This window comes from Lepidochelys olivacea, assembly GCF_965140295.1.
Source record: "Lepidochelys olivacea isolate rLepOli2 genome assembly, chromosome: 1".
NCBI lineage: Eukaryota > Metazoa > Chordata > Testudines > Cheloniidae > Lepidochelys > Lepidochelys olivacea.
In genome coordinates this window covers 94,063,330-94,079,021 of record NC_140411.1, presented here as the reverse complement: position 1 = coordinate 94,079,021, position 15,692 = coordinate 94,063,330, and positions in this window count along the sequence as shown.

Here is a 15,692-nt window from a genome sequence, read left to right as displayed (position 1 = left end):
ACAGAGGCTAGGGACACTATACCTACCCATCCTGGCTAATAGTCATTAATGGACCTATCCTTCATGAATTTATTTAGTTCTTTTTTGAACCCTTTTATAGTCTTGGCCTCCACAACATCCTCTGGCAAAGAGTTCCACATGTTGACTGTGCACTGTGTGAAGAGATACTTCCTTTTGTTTGTTTTAAACCTACTGCCTATTTATTTAATTTCATGGCCCCTAGTTCTTGTGTTATAAGAAGGATTAAATAACACTTCCTTATTTACTTTCTCTACACCAGTCATGATTTTACAGACTTCTATTATATCCCCCTTAGTTGTCACTTTTCCAGAATAAGAAGTCCATCAAATTTAGATGCCAGGTTTTATTTCTATTTTGAAGCCTATCTCCACTGAATAATTGAAAACTTTCCCAGGTCTTTCAATTTTTAAAAAGAAGACCAATTAAATGACTTGCAGTATACATGCCTGTGATACAATGGAAGGTTATATATATACAAACAGTTTTCTTTGTGCAGCATGGATTTGACACATTTTCCGTACTTCCAACTCCAAGTTTCCAAAAATTATGACTACCCCCCCCCAGCATCATGATATTCAATTTAAAAAAACATGAGGGTTTTTAAAAATAATTTATTTCTCTTTTGCTTTTTCAGACTTTAGTGTGCACTCAGTGTGTCACAGTTTCACAACTTTTTTGCTCAACCATAATAGCTAGATACTCTATGTTTTTATGAAAACTGAGATTACCATGTAATCACGTTACTTCAGGAACTGTGCTTTAAGAAAAATCACCATATATAATGAGACGTGTGTAACAGATGGCCTTCCCCTTTAAAGGCCAAGAGGCTCAGTGATAAGCAATCCTGTGTAATTAGCCACATCCTTCAAAGATTCCAGGGCCAGAAGGGACCATCATGGCCATCTAGTGTGACCTCCTGTGTAACACAGGTCATGGAACTCCCCCCAAAATAGTTCCTCAGGCATACCTTTTAAATCAAGATTATATGTTTTTTCTAAAAGATGTCAGTGATGCAGAATCCACCACAACTCTTGGTAAATAGTTCCTATGGTTAATTACTCTCACTGGTGAAAAATTACACCTTATTTCCAGTCTGAATATGTCTAACTACAACTTTCAGAGTATGGATTGTTTTATACCTTTCTCTGCTACAGTGAAGAATCCATTAACAAATACTTGTTTCCCACGTAGAGTAGGTACATATAGACTAATCAAATCTTCCCTTAGTTAAGCGAAATAGATTCAAGGAGCTCAATTTATCACTAGAAGGGATATTTTCTAATCTTTTATTCATTCTTGTGGGTCTTCTCTGAACCCTTATCAATATCCTTCTTGAATTGTGGGCACCAGAACTGGACACAGTATTTCAGCAGCAGTCACATCAGTGCCAAATAAGATAAAATAACATCTACTCCAACCCAAGATTCCCCTGTTCATGCATCCAGGGATCACATCAGCCTTAGGGGACATGGAGAAATGTTCAGGAAGGCATGGGAGGCCTGGCTCTCTCACATGGTGGGCGGGGAGGGAGCACCACCCAACCTCGCTTTGCCCCTAGCTCTTCTCAGCCCCTGGCTCCCAGCTTCAGCCCCAGGCTCCTGGCCCAGTTACAGCTCCACACTCATCTGTGGCCACAGCTGTTGGTCCTGACCACAGCCTGGTAATAGTGCCACTCCCAGTCCCACTCCCAGCCACAGCCTCCTGCCCCCAGCCATGGTTCCTGGCTCCCAGCCCAGTCATGGCTCCATCCCCAGCCTCAGCCCCCAACTGCAGGCCCGCTCCCAGCCATCGCTCTGGCTGTTGCAATGGTGCCCTTTCCAGCCCTGGCTTCCAACTGCATTTCCTGGGGGTAGGCATACTGGGGTAAGGGGAGAGGCATAACATAGAAAGTTTGGAGACCCACTACATTAGCCTTTTTGGCCACAGCATCACATTGGCAGCTCATGTACAGCTGATTATCCCACCACAACCTTCAATCTTGTTCAGAGTCACTGCTTTCCAAGATAGTGTCCCCCATCCTATAACTATGGCCTACATTCCTTGTTCCTAAATGTATACATTCACATTTAGCTTTCTGAAAACATATATTGTGCCCACCTTATCAAGCAATCAAGATTGCTCTGAATCAGTGAACAGTCCTCTTTATTTACCACTCACTCAATCTTTGTGTCATCTGCAAACTTTATCTGTGATTGTCATAAATATAAAGGGAAGGGTAAACACCTTTAAAATCCCTCCTGGCCAGAGGAAAAACCCTTTCACCTGTAAAGGGTTAAGAAGCTAGGATAACCTCGCTGGCACCTGACCAAAATGACCAATGAGGAGACAAGATACTTTCAAAGCTGGGGGGGGGGGCAGGGAGGAAGAAAAAAAGGCTCTGTATCTGTTTGTGTGATGCTTTTGCTGGGGACAGAACAGGAATGGAGTCTTAGAACTTAGTAAGTAATTTAGCTAGATATGCATTAGATTCTGTTTTTTTAAATGGCTGAGAAAATAAGCTGTGCTGAACGGAATGTATATTCCTGTTTGTGTCTTTTTGTAACTTAAGTTTTTGCCTAGAGGGATTCTCTATGTTTTGAATCTGATTACCCTGTAAGGTATTTACCATCCTGATTTTACAGAGGTGATTCTTTTTACTTTTTCTTCTATTAAATTTCTTCTTTTAAGAATCTGATTGTTTTTTCATTGTTCTTAAGATCCAAGGGTTTGGGTCTGTGTTCACCTATGCAAATTGGTGAGGATTTTTATCAAATCTTCCCCAGGAAAGGGAGTGTAAGGTTTGGGAGGATTTTTGGGGGAAAGATGTTTCCAAACAGGATCTTTCCCAGTTATATATCAATTAGATGTGTGGTGGTAGCAGCGATAAAGTCCAAGGGCAAAAGGTAAAATAGTTTGTACCTTGGGGAAGTTTTAACCTAAGCTGGTAAAAGTAAGCTTAGGAGGTTTTCATGCAGGTCCCCACATCTCTACCCTAGAGTTCAGAGTGGGGAAGGAACCTTGACAGTGATGATGTTAGGTTTTCTTCTAGGTCATTAATAAAAATGTTAAGGAGTGTAGAGCCAAGAACCAATCTCTTCAAGACCCCACTAGTAACACACACACTCAAGTGATGATTTTCCATTTCCAATTACATTTACAGACCCATCAGTTAGCCAGCTTTAAAGCCATGTAATGCATGCCATGTTAATTTTATATCTTTCTAGTTTAATAAAAAATTATTGTAGTCCCAATCTAATGCTTTACAGAAATCTAAAAATATTACATCATCACTATTATCTTTGTGAACCAGACTTGTAATGTCATTAGTTTTCTTCTAGTTTTCTGGAACTTCCAAGACTTATTGATAATCAACATTAATTGTTCCGAATACTTCTTGGCCAACTCTTTCAAAGCTCTTGAATGCAGTTATCTTAATTGTTGATTTAACGAGGTCTACACCTGTGATGTGGTAGGACTTAAAAAGGGAGGAAGCCAGTGAGTTAGGTAATTGCTGTGCAGGAGAGCGGTTAAGCTGGCTTGTGGCTGGAAAGCCAAGGCACAGGAGTGGAGCTAGCACCTGTGTTGAGCACTTGGAACTAGAGGCCAGACTCTGGGGAGACAGTCCTGGGCCAAGAAGAGGAATAGGGAGCTGAAGAGGAGCTCAAGATGGATAAGAGGCTCAAGCTCTGAGAGGCATTAAAGATGTTTTAGTAATATATATATATTTTGTAGTTCTGAATTCTATTGAGAAGCCCCAGGGAGAAACTCTGGGACTTGCTACTCTGGAAAGAAGTGTGATTTTGTTTGCTCTGTAGTGATTTGGAAGGGCATTGCTGCCCGTGCAGGGGGAGCTGTGCAAAGTGAATTTGAAGACATTAGCTGGGAGGAGCCAGCTTGGGGCCTGTCCAACTGGACTTGAATAGCCCTGGAACTTAAAATTTTAAGTGACCTGGACAAAGGGCTGGGCCATCAAAGGCTCAGATGAAGGCAGCCAGCAGTAGCAAGGAATAACAAGTAAAGCCTTACCACCCAGTCACAGAGGATTACAGAAAATGAATTGCTTCTGTGCACATATAGCTTGCTCTGGGGTGGAAGTCTATAACAAAGTTTAGTAAAATCCTGGAAGTTGGACCCAAAATAGACTATATACAGCATTGTGTGGGGTCATAAAATCCTCTCCTTTTTCCTTCAATATGACTCTTATTTAATTAATTTGGGATTGCAAAACAATATCCAAAGACATTTCATAAGGTAATGTAGGGTACGTCATAGGTTCTGTAACTAGCAGTGCTGGGGGTGCAGCAGCAACCGCTGGTCTGAAGTGGTTTCCCTCATTACAGGGTTTACAGTTTTGTTTCATGTCTCTCAGCATCCCCACTATAAAAATTGCTCCAGCACCTATGGGGTACGTGGATGCAGGCATTCTGGGTCTTGGTGAAACTATCCCTCTATTGTCATACCTTACAACACACATACAGCGGTGGGGATGACAACACAGAGATAAATGAAACATTTAATGACCTATGTAGTACACTCCATTTACCAAACGTCAATGTCTCATCCTAGGATATTTGTCCAAAATTCTCTTTCTGTAGCTTTTGAATTAATAACACTATCTAATTTTCTAACATTGGTAACATTAGTATATTTCATAAGAAAAAACCTTGACTTATATTTCAGAGGGTTTTTTTTCAGAAATGATGACGACAGTTTATTTGAATTGTGGTAATCCCTAAACTATTCCACTTCTCATGGCACAGAAAGCTTGTATGTATCAACTGCACTATTTTTATTTAAACATTACATGTGATAGGGACCCATAACAGGCTTCAGCCTGCACTTTTCTTCTGCCCCTTGTTGTGATGACTGGGTACACAAATTTACTTAAGTGCGAGTTTATCTAGGGGAAAGTGGATAAAAGTTTATGAAATATTCCAATCATACAATGATAAATGATCATGGGAAAAGGTACAAAAGTGAGACAGGGCGAACTAATTCAAACAAAAAGGACTAATGCTGCAATTCAAGAATTGTGTTAAGATCACGTTTGGTAAACAAGAGAAATGTGGGGCCAGACATCTGACTGGACACCAAAAGTCCAGTTACCTGAATAATCACCCACAACTGGCTTCTGTTCTGTCACCGGGAGGGCAGGAAGAGTAGTTGCTACTGGAGCTGGAAGAGCACTAGGGAACTGCCTGTCTCTGGCAGAGAGATACCAGCAGCTGGTGCCCAGAAGGAGGGATCCTGAAGTGTGCTGCGTTTGAAGAGCAGGGCCAGTGGCTGGGCTCATAGTCTGGACCCCCTTCTCAGCCTCCTTTGTGTCCCGCTCCGAGGTGCATCCTACTCCAATCCACCCCTGGAGCGCAGCTCTCCTTCCCCATCCTGCCCCAGTAACCCACCCCCAGAGCTTGGCTCTCCCTTGAATGTCCTGCCCCAATCACCCCTCCACTTTTGCAGCCCTGCTCAGCTAGCAGGGGGAGGGAGGAGAGATCAGCGAGTGATGGGGGGAGGGCCTCAAGGGAAAAGGCAGAGCAAGGAGGGGCCTTAAGGGTAAGAGGCAGAGAAGGAACAGAACCTCAGGGGGAAGAGGTGGAGCAGGGAGCAGGGGAGGTTCCGGTGCTCAGTGTCTGGTTTTCACAAATTAGAACGTTGACCACCCTTTATCTGACTGCCACCCCCACCATCTACTGAGACCCTGGGATCCCTGTGACACTGCTGGGCCGTTGTCACTCCAATCTGGAGGGTATTCCTGGCCACCACCACCTCTACTGGCTATGGCAAAATCTCAAACATCTTTCTTTCCTCCCCACCCACTGTGTGTCCTTTGGCTTTCCTACCTTATTTCTTTTTTTTTTCCTTTTCCCCTTTTTACTTTCTGTCCAAAAAGAGTCTGTTTTAGTCAGCCAAGGCTGAATTATTTGGCAACAATGCTGTAAGCTTGTGGCCAGAAAGGCAGCTAAAAACAATGCCCAAAACAACTCAATGCTGGTGCAAATTTGCAAGGTCTTGGAGTGGCTGATAAGACTGTGTTCTGTGTCTGTGTTTTTCCAGCAGTGAGTTTGAAGTGAGAGTCAAAACCAGAGACAGAAGCTGCACTTTTTACGTTTGATATTCTTTTCTCTTCCCCTTTAGTGGGTGTTTCCTTCTAGGAAACAAGATTGGACATTAACAACCAAGAAAAGCTCCAGCCCATCAACTAACTTTTTTTCTTTTCCCGCAGTAAAGGACAGTTATTACCATCTTAGATACCATCTAAAAGACTCTCAAACACAAGAGTTTTCCTTATAAAAAACGCTCTCCAATTAAAGGGAATGGTAAAAAGGGATGTCATTTAAACAAAAGCCCCACTTAATACTTTACATTTCAAATGCTTAATATTTTTTCTATCTCTTTAATAAAAGGTTAAACAAATTAATGGTATGTTTGCCATTGTTTAATACTGTTTAATGTTGGAGAATTCCAGGGTCATGTTAATACCTTTGACACTTTGGGCCCATGTATTACATCCAACTTAATACAACACCTCTGCAGGCCAGAGTCCCAACTGCCAAAAATAGAAGACAACCTTTGGCTCTCAAAAAGAAAAGGAGTACTTGAGGCACCTTAGAGACTAACCAATTTATCTGAGCATAAGCTTTTGTGAGCTACAGCTCACTTCATCGGATGCATACTGTGGAAAGTGTAGAAGATCTTTTATACACACAAAGCATGAAAAAATACCTCCCCCCACCCCACTCTCCTGCTGGTAATAGCTTATCTAAAGTGATCACTCTCCTTACAATGTGTATGATAATCAAGATGGGCCATTTCCAGCACAAATCCAGGGTTTAACAAGAATATCTGAGGGGGGTGGGGAGGTAGGAGAAAACAAGGGGAAATAGGTTACCTTGCATAATGACTTAGCCACTCCCAGTCTCTATTCAAGCCAAAGTTAATTGTATCCAATTTGCAAATGAATTCCAATTCAACAGTTTCTCGCTGGAGTCTGGAAACTACAATCCATGGGTGATCTTCCTGATAACACCATCCTGGCCACTATGGATGTAGAAGCCCTCTACACCAACATTCCACACAAAGATGGACTACAAGCCGTCAAGAACACTATCCCCGATAATTTCACAGCTAAGCTGGTGGCTGAAATTTGTGACTTTGTCCTTACCCATAACTATTTTACATTTGTGGACAATGTATACCTTCAGATCAGCGGCACTGCTATGGGTACCCGCATGGCCCCACAGTATGCCAACATTTTTATAGCTGACTTAGAACAACGCTTCCTCAGCTCTCGTCCCCTAACGCCCTGACTCTACTTGCGCTATATTGATGACATCTTCAGCATCTGGACCCATGGAAAAGAAGCCCTTGAGGAATTCCACCCTGATTTCAACAATTTCCTTCCCACCATCAACCACAGCCTGGACCAGTCCACACAAGAGATCCACTTCCTGGACACTACAGTGCTAATAAACGATGGTCACATAAACACCACCCTATACGGGAAACCTACTGACCGCTATTCCTACCTACATGCCTCCAGCTTTCACCCAGACCACACCACACAATCCATCATCTACAGCCAAGCTCTGCGATACAACCGCAATTGCTCCAACCCCTCAGACAAAGACAAACACCTACAAGATCTCTATCAAGCATTCTTACAACTACAGTACCCACCTGCGAAAGTGAAGAAACAGATTGATAGAGCCAGAAGAGTTCCCAGAAGTCACCTACTACAGGACAGGCCCAACAACCAAAATAACAGAACACCACTAGCCGTCACCTTCAGCCCCCAACTAAAACCCCTCCAACGCATTATTAAGGTTCTACAACCTATCCTGAAGGATGACCCTACACTCTCACAAATCTTGGGAGACAGGCCAGTCCTTGCCTACAGACAGCCCCCCAACCTGAAGCAAATACTCACCAGCAACCACATACCACACAACAGAATGACTAACCCAGGAACCTATCCTTGCAACAAACCCCTTGCCAACTGTGCCCACATATCTATTCAGGGGACACCTTCACAGGGCCTAATAACATCAGCCACACTATCAGAGGCTCATTCAGCTGCACATCCACCAATGTGATATATGCCATCATGTGCCAGCAATGCCCCTCTGCCATGTACATTGGTCAAACTGGACAATCTCTACGTAAAAGAATAAATGGACACAAATCAGATGTCAAGAATTATAACATTCATAAACCAGTCGGAGAACACTTCAATCTCTCTGGTCACGTGATTACAGACATGAAGGTCGCTATCTTAAAACAAAAAAACTTCAAATCCAGAGTCCAGCGAGAAACTGCTCTATTGGAATTCATTTGCAAATTGGATACCATTAACTTAGGCTTGAATAGAGACTGGGAGTGGCTAAGTCATTATGCAAGGTAACCTATTTCCCCTTGTTTTCTCCTAGCTCCCCACCCCCCTCAGATATTCTTGTTAAACCCTGGATTTGTGCTGGAAATGGCCCACCTTGATTATCATACACATTGTAAGGAGAGTGATCACTTTAGATAAGCTATTACCAGCAGGAGAGTGGGGTGGGGGGAGGTATTTTTTCATGCTTTGTGTGTATAAAAGATCTTCTACCCTTTCCACAGTATGCATCCGATGAAGTGAGCTGTAGCTCACGAAAGCTTATGCTCAAATAGAATGGTTAGTCTCTAAGGTGCCACAAGTACTCCTTTTCTTTTTGTGAATACAGACTAACATGGCTGTTACTCTGAAACCTTTGGTTCTGTAGCCACCATCACATCCTTACATAGCAATTCCAGTGCCGAAGAATCCAAGGGAAGGAACAGGACCACATTGTGCTAGACACTAAAAAAAAAAATTAAAAAGCTAGGTCAAAAATAAAATAATAGTTTTTTACAAATCCGATTTTTCAGGGATCTGCTTCATTTTTTAATGTTTGAGGTTGACAGTACTGAATTTTATACTTAGATCATTCTTTAGAAAAGAATGGGCACAGAGGTGAAGGATACTAAGGAGAAAACATCAGTCCAGAGTAAGAATCCCAGAGACGTTAGGTATATAAAGTGTTCAATAGAAAAAAGAAAGTATTGTCAAAATCGTTTGATCCTTCTTTCAAAGGGTAAAACTAATGGCATGTTAGCACTAGAAGAGTGGGAGTCAGCTACTGCTAACATTCACTTGAACTGCAAGAAGTATCTTGCTTTGCTAAACCCTCATTTTGTGAAGGGTCATCAAGATAAAGATTTTGTTCAATCACTCTCTGGACAATAATACAAAGAGTTCCTTTTAAATTTGTAAAGAAACTGTTTGATAGTTTAGGAAGTATGATGTAAAATGACCTGAATATGAAATGATGTCTCCAAACACTGAAGAATCACCTTCACAACAACAATATTCTGAAAAGCTTTCCCATTTTATGCTAGTTAATCTCCTGAAGGTATAACCAAGGATTTAAGAGGGAGAAAAAAAATGTTGCTCTAATAGATTTACTATATTACTGAGATGAACGTAAATTAAAAGCCTTGATTTGAACACTCATGTTTGACACTTTGAGTTCAAATGGGATTCCTGGTCCATGACTGTGGTTCCTACATATAATAACTAAAAACAATAATTTCCACTTTCAGCTATTTCACACACCATAATGAAATGCCACCTATGGAGAGATTCAGGACCCTAATCTCACAGGTCACAAATAAAAATCTCGGTTGGAGTGAATTCCTACAGCACTAGTGTGATCTTAATGGAGCTGTTTCAGATTACACAGCTGGAGAAACTGCCCCCACATGTCTGGGATGTTAGCATAATCTTGAATTTTAAAAAAGGACAAAATACAAAATACATAGAAAAGTATGTTTTGGAGTGTGTGAGGTGAGTGGGCATGTAAAGAAAGTTGAAAGCGAGGGAAGAGAAAATGCAAAGCATGATCTAGATACCATGTACTTTGGGGCCTAAGTTCATCTTTCACGTTTGTTTGGGACAAGTTTTGAAGACATTACCGAGGCAAAACTCTTCTTAATGTCACTTTTCACCCATACCTCAGGGTATGTCTACGCTAGAAATGTAGATCAACCTATAGTAGGTCGACTTGTTGCCACAGCAGTAATTACTGCAATGATTGATGTCCACACTTCCCTCCTTGTGCAGTGTGGGCAGTTAAGAGCCCAGTCTTTCAGCTCCGCTGGCAGCTTTAACCTAATGTCTTAACACTGTAAATGGAGAATGATATCTCTACACAGACACTGTATAGCCCTACCTACACCAACATAAGCCTCATGCCTCTTGTGGAGGTGGAATTATTACGTCAATGTAGTAGGGCACTTACATAGGCAGAAGGGAAGGCTGCTTTATGTCAACCAGTGTAGTGTAGACCAGCCCTTAGTTTGCTTTCCTCATTGAGGCTAATTTTAGCAATACAAATGCAAGCTGCATTACTGAGATTGCCTCCACATCACAGGGAGAAAAGCTGGGGAACAGGCACACTAGAGGATGTAAGCAAGCAGGAAACATTTGACTGGGCTTTTATCAGTTTGCACTAGAAAAAAAGTATGCAATCTGATAGTTCCTGAAGTTTGTCTCCCAGTGCCCTGTTGTTTTGAGGGTAATTCACAGCCTATTAAAGGGAAGACTTTCATTAACTTCAAAGGACACTGGCTCAGTTCCTGTTTCAAAATAGCTATGCACTGATCCTTAAATCATAGAACCATAGAAGATTAGGGTTGGAAGAGACCTCAGGAGGTCATCTAGTCCAACCCCCTGCTCAAAGCAAGACCAACCCCAAATAAATCATCCTAGCCAGGGCTTTGAGAAGCTGGGCCTTAAAAACCTCTCAGAATGGAGATTCCACCATCTCCCTAGGTAACCCATTCCAGTGCTTCATCACACTCCTAGTGAAATAGTTTTTCCTAATATCCAACCTAGAGGCTATTTCATTATTATTTATATATTTGTGCTACAATAGTGCCTGGAGGACTCAGTGAAGCTGAGGCCCTTTTGTGCTAGGCCCTGTACAAACATAGCAATTTCTCAGCTGGTGTAACGTATATTAGTGAGAAACTATTATAAAACTTTCCATATTAGCATCAAGTCTTAACACATTTATCATATTCTCACCTAATGTCTTAACACTGTAAATGAAGGATAATATTTCTTCCTGATAATATTAAACAGTGAAAGGCACAATCTCCTCTCCCACACATCTTCAGAAGCAACAGCAACTGGGGAATTGAGATCCTGTATTCATATTTTCCCACACACAGGTCTAATGAACATTTTTCAATTAACAAAATTGACAAACAAGAATCTTTCATTTTCTAAAGAGACTCAAAAGATTTTAAGATTGATCTTGAAGCATCATGCTATGACATGATACTCATGACATTAGCCAGTCCACAGCCACTAATACAGGCAGGGACCTTTTCACATTTTATAGGAATGCCAACTTTTAGATGCTTAATTGAAATTCTGGCTATAGACTACTACCACTGAACTTTTCCCCCCCATTAAAATGAAGCTGAAATTTTGTTTTGAATTAAAATGATATTTCAGTTACATTGATAAGTGGCACCTTAGAGACTAACCAATTTATTTGAGCATAAGATTTCGTGAGTTACAGCTCACTTCATCGGATGTAGCTGTAGCTCACGAAAGCTTAAGCTCAAATAAATTGGTTAGTCTCTAAGGTGCCACAAGTACTCCTTTTCTTTTTGCGACTACAGACTAACATTGATAAGTGATTATATGACCTCCAGTGGTCTGTTAGAATATCCCCAGCTATTTATTTCCTAGAGATTTCCCAAGGGAAAACTAGACATTGAGCATTATATAGAATACAAATGACTGAAAATGGCATATATACCATACTGCACAATATTCTAATAATATGTATGAAATCTTTCAGTCCTTGAAATTAAAGACCTAACCCAAAGGGACAGAAAAAGCAATAAATTTGTATTTATTTATTTTTTGTGTTCTAAACAAGAGGGCGTGTCATTCTTCCTTCATTTTGTACTTTCCTCTAACATCAATGAAAACTCAGCACATAGTGGTTAGGAAGGGAACTGTAACTCTTAAAACACAATATTTTGAAAGGACAGGCATAGTGTTTAATATTTAGAGGTGTAATGCAGGTGTTCTGCTTTTGCAGAATGGCGAGTAAAGTTAATGAAAAGTCCTGGAGAGGTATACAACAGCCAAGTAATTAGCATTCTAAAAAAATATAAGAGATATTACATATTAAGTATACATCTTCTCTAAGGGATATGCAGAGTATATGTTAACTATAATGCTTGTGTAAACTGATAGAGAATCTGATTTTACAGTGCAGATAATAAAATAACTGGACAATGTTGGTTGCACTGAGTAACTACCAGTAAGTAATATACAGTGGTCACCACTAAAAAGTCAGTATTTGTCAACAGCTACCACCCAGTATTGTACCTATACCAGGGCTTAGAAATTACTCTGGTATCTCTGATGTCACAGTATAGTTTCACAAAGCACCTGGGTTATTGGTGAAATAGTGAGATTATTATTGTTTCAATTCGTTTAATTATGTAATTGTACATCATAAAAATAATACTTAGTTCTTACATTCACTCAGATCACAGGATGGGACAGTCTGCCATACAGATTTGTACTGTTGTGATTGTCTGTTTTACATTTTTAAGTTATTGAGGTGTGATGTGTATCTTTTGTTTAAACTACATTCAGTAAAGAAAAAAAATAGATCTCATCAAAGCAAGCTCCTGACAGGTTAGAAAGATAGACAAATATTCTTAGATGAAGATACACATATTCTGGCTACTCAGCAATTAGGTCTCTGGAGCCAGATCCAAAACCAACTGAAGATGAGAGTCTTAACTTCAACTGGCTTTGTATCAGGCCATCATTATTGACTTAAGGTGTGTATGGAATTTAGTTTACCTGGGTAGTATGTGTAAATCTGAGGCATATATATTTTCTTACATGGGCTGAAATAAAAGGCCTAATCCATCAAGCTGGCCACAGGTGGCATTTCCATTTGAGCCAATGGGAGTTCTCTGTACAGAGGGCTCACAGGTTTAATTTAAATAAGCGAAATGTACAGACACGGATATTATTTAATAAATGTACTCGTCAAATCTTCTAACTGTGATTATGATATCTTTAAATTAAAGCTATTTTGTGTTGTTTATGTAGAGGACCCTGATTCGCTGTTGTTACATTTATGTACTCATTCCTATTCAGCAAGAGCCTGATGCAAAGTACACAGAACTCAGTGGAAGTCTTTCACTGGCTTTGAATCAAGCTGCAAAGCACTCAAGCACATGCTTAACTTTTACTGTCCCAATCTTGCAAAAACCTATGCATATCCTGCTGTAAGCATATGACTAATGCCATTTTTTTTACAAGTCCATTCACATGGTTAAAACTAAGCATGTGTGTTTACAGGATAGGGACCTTCAGGAACTTTAGTGGAACTTAAACTCATGTTTAAGAGCTGTGCTGAATAGAAATAGTCATATGCTAAAGTGCTTTGCTGACCTGGGACCTAAATGAGAGCAATATATTCCTTAGTGTAAGAAACAATCATACACACCACTTTTCGTTCCTTATTTAACTATTTAAGTAGAAAACAGTTCATAATGTAATTGATTTAAGTAGCAAAGAAAATTACTTCATAAAGACAGCAATGGCTTTATTAGAACTCCAGTCCTGAAAGCTTTGTTCAATTCATTTCCAAACAAAGAGTAGATTAGGTAATATCTATAGCAGTCTTATCAGCCTTGCTTTAATGCAAGTTAAGCTCTTCTGCAAATGAAACCATTCCAAGCAAATGATGCAGAATAACTCTTAATCTTTTCACTACTCAATTCTTCTGAGCCAGTGATTTGAAACAAATGTAGGTTATACACAAATAAACTCTTGCATACCGCTTCACATAATGACACTGTATAATAAATGTTTTGTGCTATCCTAATTGTAAGTATAAGGGAAGAAGCTTTTAGGAAATCGAATTACAGTTTCTGAAGGACAATGAATTTTGAGATTGCTATTTTCATGTAATCAGTGTGCTGTTAATAAGTAACATTAAATTTATAATTTCAAATATGAAAATGCAGTTTGTACAGAAAGGTAACATTTGGTACTTTGTAGGAAACATTTTTCCCCACTTAATTCTAACACCAGAGGAACATAAAATGGAAATAATTTATTTGTTCTGCAAATCAGAGATGATTGAGATATGTGGAAAGCTCCAGTTTACTGAGCATCTCTCCAGAATACAAAATTTGTTTCTCACATCAGTTGTTGTTGAGAGTTATAGAAATATTTTTAGGAATATTTATGGCAATCCTTCACTGTTTATGATACACTCTGAGAACTTGCTAACCTATATTAAGACTGAGGCAAACATTTTCAAAAGAGACAACTGATTTGGGGTACCTCAAGTTTTGGTAGCCTAATAACTTTATCTTGATTTTCAGAGGTGCTCAGGAGCCATAGGTCCCACTGACTTCAAATGCAGGAGTGGGTGCTCAGAATTACTGAAACGTGATTCAAGATAACTCTCAAGTTGGGCACCAAAGACTCAGTGGATTGGAAACACAGTGGTTGGAAACACAGAACTCTATTTTGCTCCTCCAAGTTGAAGGCTCTCTTTCTACACTAATCAGCAGGTTCCCTCCCTTTATCTCCAAAGCCATCATTAATCTCCTCTCCTCTCTGAATATTAGAGCTGGTTGCAAATTTTCTGACAAAACATGTTAATGAGAAAATGCCGATACATCAAAATCAAAACTGTTTATGGAAACGGAGTGATTTCAAAAAATATTCCAGTTTGAAAAAAAATGTTTTAGTTTGTTTTCTTTTACATAAAATCCAGGCAAAATGTCCTTCCTCGGAGTATGATAAGTTGCCCTGGTGAAGGCCATTCCACCTGAAACATCAGAAGATATGGATTTTATGTAAAGAAAAATATAAGTAGCTGTTTCAATGAGAGAACTACTTCAGGCCTGGATGATTAACAGAGAGGAGCAGAGAGACAGAAAACAGAAGAAGGCAGCATTTTATTTGAAACTGGAGAAGCATTGGGAACCTTTTCTACTATTGTCTGTAAAAACACATAGACTACAAACATTAATGTATTATAAGCAAAGGGCATTGTAGTAAAGTTGCTGCCCCAACACTTCCTCTTCTTGCTGGAGGTAGCATTGCAGCCCTTTGCCTCAGTTTTCTTCCTCTCTCCCCACCATCATTTGGCCTATTTAAGCTGCAGGAATGTCCTGATCTTCCAGCAAGACCACTTTATAGAGTCCTGCCCATTCCCAGGCTACAGAGTCCTTCACCAAATTAACATATACAAACCCCAAAACTTCAGCCCAGCTTGCAGCCCCGTCATTGTAGGCATGCCTGTGTGCTTTACACTGTCCTTCTGAGCCTCAGTCCACCTCACAGTCCAGGGGCTGGTGCACCCTTTCCCTTACTCAGTGGTTCAGGCAGGCTCCAGCCTATCTAATCTTCTCTTTCTCCTTTTCAGCCTTCCTTCAGGCTCCTTCTCGGGGGCCAAGGCAGGTTTTCACTCTGACTCTTGCTCCCCTCTGTCACTGTGCCTCAGTGGGTCACAGCTGAGGATACCCAATTCTGGACAAACTGCTGAGAAACAGGGAAGACTCACCCCAAACTGGTGGTTATTCTGTCATTAGATTATACTAAACCAGGGGTG